Source organism: Akebia trifoliata, chromosome 15, assembly GCF_017979445.1.
Source record: "Akebia trifoliata isolate Shusen 1 chromosome 15, ASM1797944v1, whole genome shotgun sequence".
Taxonomy (NCBI): domain Eukaryota; kingdom Viridiplantae; phylum Streptophyta; class Magnoliopsida; order Ranunculales; family Lardizabalaceae; genus Akebia; species Akebia trifoliata.
The window spans coordinates 18,182,653-18,188,652 of NC_141389.1; positions in this window are offsets into that span (position 1 = coordinate 18,182,653).

Sequence of the window (6,000 nt, forward strand, 5' to 3'; positions counted from 1 at the left end):
ACTAGATCACTCCCAGTTAGGACATAATATTCCACAATAAGGTATTAGTTCCTGATTTTGTGGCTGGTCGATGTTTACTATACTTGCGAGCCATTTATCCAGTTCAGGCTGACCATTTGAGCTGACCATTTGATGTGACAGAACGTTTGACTACTTCTAGATTGTTAGTGATCACTGACTAATCATCTTCGTCTATGCCTATCAGGCATGCATGTGATTCCCAAATTATACAACTCCATTCATATACGACCACCTTTACAATACATGTTCACCGGTAAAGATAGAAAGGAATGCACTTGGATTCCAGTTGTAACTCCACTCTCATACGCGTCCCATACCACGTATGAGTTTGGTAGTCCCTACCATACATCCTAGGATAGTACATCACTCTAGATGATATGACGTACTATCCTTTCAGGCATTCACAAGCTCTTTAATAGTTCACAAAGTAGCATATATATATATATATATATATATATATATCATTTTTCTTTGAAAATAAAAGAGAAATTAACAATAAAAAGCTGAGAATGGATATCCAGTTTCCTACCATGCAATTATGGCCACACGACCTAAAATAAATAACAGAACTCAATGCCTTACGTTAATATAATTTAAATAAACATACAATCAATCATTATCCATGGATATCCCTTCACCAACCTACACATAACACATCAATGTAAAATGCATACATTACCCCTCGGGTGTGATTCTAGCATTTTATCTTTTCATCCCTTTTTTTTTTATTTTTAGGTGTTTTCACTCCTCAACTTTTCAAGCCAAACTTTTCTTTTCAAGCTTTTAAATTTTTTTTGACTATTCAATCGAAAAACTATCAAATTTTAATTAAAACGTGGTCCTAATAAGTACGCGAAGTTAAACTACCAAAATTGGAAAAACTGGTGAATATTTGGTTATGTGTCGAAAACTCGATTTTTCAAAGTTCTTGAAATTGAAAATGGAATTTTGGAAATGAAAGCCTTGAACATGAGATTTGACACCATGTAATTTTTATAGTTTAATTCAAAGTAACGTGAAAGATATTAACTTTTAAAATTTTACCAAAAATGTCGAAATTTGCGTTTTGTTCTTTAAACCAAAATTCTAATTTTGATCTTTTGAGATTTGGATCTTGAAACCATTCCCATTATTTCGAAATGGGGGGTAAAATTTAATTTCATTAAAAGACTTAAAGTAAATTTTTTACTTTTCATTTTCTTAAATGTTTTTAGTAAAATAAATGGTGAGAATGCATGTATAAGCTATAAGAAGAGCAATCCAAAAGCCAAAAATCAGTTTTGACCAAGTTTTTGTGCTAACGGTGGCTTTAGCTTGCTCGAACTTTTGAATTTTCGATCATTTTTTCTCATTTCTCTCCCATTCTTTGAATCCCTCGACCCACCCATGAAATTAATGTCAAAACTTAATGAAAACACATCAAATCTCTATTTCTAACATGAATTGCAAATCAAACAAAGATTTCTACAATTTATAAATTCAACATATGTTTGATAAAAATTCCTAAATTCATATTTCAAAATCTACGATTACTACTAAGAATTAAAAGTCCCCTATTGAAGTTCGTGGACTCCAAAAGTGATGAGCTAGCACGAAACTCAAGATTGAATTGCACGAGAGTCGAGGTTGGGCTGAGTTGGGTACAAAATGAGCAAGGGTTTGCAAAGCATTCAATAACGGCTCTCTCCTTCTCTTCTACAATGAAAGATAGATCTAACTCCTAACTCGATGAAGCCTTCGGATGGAATGTTTTGAAATTCACTCGAACTACATGACTAATTTTTTATGGAAGATGGGGAAGACAAACAAAATTAGGCAAACAAATATGGTAAGGTTGTAACTCTTGTCGTAGTCGACAACTTTGCATTTTTCATCAATATTCAACTCGATCTCGTTCTCAACGGATCTTGAAAAGAATGAGTCGAAATCCTTGGACTGGAAAGAGTTGATTCTTTGTGAGTTAGTGAGGAGAAAAATGAAATCAAAATGACTTAGTTCTTTTTATAAAAAGTTGGATGGCATTTTTGTATTTTTCCTTGTTTCCATTTTTTACGGTAACTTGACCATTCAGATTCGAAAAATGATGAATAAGTATTCCATTTTGAATATTTTTTCGTTGTAAACTTAATGGTGGGGTCAAATTTTCATGATTCTCGCTCTAACAAAAATTTACTCTTTTAGGTTCCACTCAATACGAAATTCAAGGATTTTGTAACTTTTTCATTCAAACTCGAATTCGAATGTGTTTACAAGCTAATGTATGTTTTTCAACCATTTTGAATCCAATGGCGAAGTTGATTTCCATTGAAGATGAGCATAATAAAATCTGAGTATTTTACTCTAAGTTTTTCTTTGAGAATTTTTTCAAAATTTCACTATCAAATTCCCTCAAGATATTAGTTAAAAACTCGGGGTATTACATATCATTTCAATATAATTATCGAAGAATTCTTGTGTTATTTTGATGTGAGGAATGATATTAAGTTGGTCCTAACAAAGGGACTCATTGAAGAATACTTCAAATTGAAAAAAGAATCTGGTTCTTATATGTTGGTTGTCACCCTTCTAGAGCACTTCTCCTTCCGCATGTTTGACGAGTCCTTTCTAGTGAATATGATGGAAAAAAAAGATTTTGAAATAGCAGAGAAGTGGGCAATATTCATGGGGGAGTTGATGTTACGTTTGTTGGTTCAACAATATATTAGGGCATGAAGATGCTAAATAATGCTTATGAAGCAATAGAACATAAGAATCTTCGGGAAAAATGTCGAAATGAGTATCTTCGGTGCAAAAAAAGGTATGCCCTTGGACTTTTTCACAACATATACCCTTATGAATTTTTCTTTTATATATCCTCAACAATTAATATAAATTGCAGTTTAATAAAAAAACTAGTAGAGAAAGGGTTGATATATAAAAGGGTGACCAAGTACGTGGTGAATTGTGATCATGATATTGTTATATTTTCATAACTAGCTCGTGAATTACATTCAAATAAGCAAAAGAAGTTTTGTTTATACTTTATATACTAGTACTTTGTTATATATATCACATTGCTTTGTATGTTCTTATTGCTTCTAGTAGCGTGTGAGCACTTGAGCTGCTCATATAATGACACTGAGAAAGTTCCCTCCAATTATTCGATTAAATAAGTTAGTTACATATTGTTGTAGTATAACTGGTCAACTAGTAAAAATAGTTTGGTTGAGGACCTTAACTTTCATTTGAAAATATAAATGATATTGTCCGTCAAGCATATCTGAAAGAAACCTGATTCAGTTTTGCACAAAATAAAGGTGTTCTTAGCTATGGAAGCGGGGTACTCAAAGAAAGTTGACGAATTGTGTGAGCGATACTCCCTAACCTATCTCATGAAATTCACAGGTATGCAAAAAATCGATCTTACTCTAATTATGAAGTTTTAAGCGATAGAAATGCAATTCAAACATGACATGTGATGATTTTTTAAAATGGACATTAATAATAGTTCAGAACCACAATGTTTTTTCCTTCACATGTAAACTTGAACAAAATCTTCCAAAGGAAGTGCTCCCAGATTTAAGTTTTGACTGTACACTTGGAATTTTGTGATATAGTTTATATTTCAATATTTTAAGAATTTTAGTTTAGAGTTGAGCAAAATTAGTGGTATCTTGACTGTAATTTGTAGAATCTTCTCAATTACACTTGTGCATCGAAATCAATTGCCCAAGATTTAAATCTCCTTATTTCATCCTTTGGCAATGGAGCTTAATTACCTTGTATTTTGACTTTGAATTCATCTCTTGGTTTTTAGTTAATGTAAAATGTACTTCTCAATTTCTTACACATATTAATTAATTTTGGCATGTTGGTGCAGAAGCAAAAAACAAAAGCAATTGATCCTTCAACAACTTGTTATCTATATCCAAATGAATTTATTTTAGGAGATATCAAATGGGTTGATGAAATGGAAGGTTTGCTCAGTGCTACATGTCACATGATTGGATGTAAATTTGTTGCAATAGATTGTGAATAGAAGGCTATCTATGAAAAAGGAAGTAATCCCAACAAGGAATCATCGACTAATCTTTGACGATTACCTAACACAAGGTTCATATTTGTCTCCTCAAATAATTAACACCTATAGACTTGTTTTGTTTCTCTCTTTTTCTGATCATGGACTTTTTACCTAGTATTGACAATATGGGCATTTCCATGCAGGCCTCTATCATGTAGATTGCCTCTGAGGAAGAAGTGTTCATCTTTGACTTGATAAAGTTGACCAAAGAGGAACATGAAACCTTCAAAGACTGCTTACAATCCATTTTTCATTCCCCAAGCATTTTCAAGATCGATTTGTAAATATCTCAAAACATCACTTAGACTGCAAGAATTGTTTCTTTGCCATACATGTGGAACTCATAGGGGGGACATGGACTCACTGCTACATTAGCTCTAATAAGAAATCTCTGAATAAAAATTCAGTCTCTTCAGATGTTTGCATTGTTGTGTAATTTAAATGTAATATTTTCACTAGGGCTTTCTATATTTTGAAGTTCTATTTTGGGTAGATACTATTTTCTTTAAAGAAGTCAAAAATAAGAGGTAAACATGCTAATGGTTTCTCTGTGATCTCTACAACTTGTAGCTATAATTTGAATTACGACTTACAACAGTTGTTTCATTATTATGGAGAGTTGGGGTGTTCCAAGCACTATGAAATATTTTTTGATATTCAAAATGTCTTCAAAGGAGCTAGGGGTGGTCTCTCTAGGCTTTGCAAGGTAATTCAAAAGATGACTACAGAAGCAATGTGGTTTCAATTATTTGAAGGTGAGAAATTAGTCTTTCATCTGGATTTTGGTGGCAGTGGTTTTGTATTTCAAAAAAATAATTTTTTTAATGATCCATTTTTTTTCAATTTATAAATTTAGAAAAAAATAATAATTACTTTTATTAAAAATCAAGAAAAGTGATTATCTAAGACAGTCATTGTTTACGATGATCTTAGACAGTCGTTTTTTACGACAATCTAAAATCAACATTTTTTTTTACTTTCATCAGTAGTCACATTCTAATTGCGACTTCTTTTAAAACGATTGCTCTTACTGTTGCAAGAGCAGTCTTTTAACCCGTATTTTGATGTAGTTAGTAAAACTTCAAATAATTATAACTTTTGACTCAATTATCAAAATAACTATTTTGACTTTGTGATCAAAGATAAGAAAAGGTAGTTTAAAGGTTAAAAATATATTTTTCAAATGAGTGCACATCGTAGGTATCAAATGTGGAGGATTGAAATCCTCCTCCCACACCTCAACACATGCCACATAAGCCACAATCCAAGAGAAATTTTAGGCATTAATTCATTGGATTGTGGCTTACGTGACATATATTGACGTTTAGGAAGAGGGTTTCAATCCTCTACCCTGGGTGCATATGAGTAGACACCCCATTTTTACATTTGCCTGATTCGACAATCTGTCACCTAGTTGTTGCAAGTTCCTAATGATGAGCAAAGGATATGCAAAGAATTTGAAAGCTTGAGAGCTCCTTTCCGATTTTTTTTTGCTTCTAGTCTTTTCATATTTTTTACTCGCTACACTCGACTTAGAAATTATGTACGCTTAGAGAACTCACAATGCTAGAAAAATATGACCTCAAGACTTAAAAATAATCAAATTGAAACTGAAAGAAGTCATTCGTCAAAATTCATATAAATTGATAAAATGATGAAAATACCCCTCAGATGCCCCACACCTCCAAAATGTCTCGAAAGTACTTTCATTACTCTCAAAATGTGATTTTAAGTCTAACAAGACCCAAATCAATAAAAATGGAAATGTTTGCGAAGAATTATAAAAATGACCAAAAGGCTCTTTAAAGACGATTTTTAAAAATCTTGATTTCTAGGAAGATGTGGTCGAAAATAATTTTTTGACAATGTTCACACATCGAGAAAATTTAGAGATTCTATACTAAAGAAAATCAAATTTT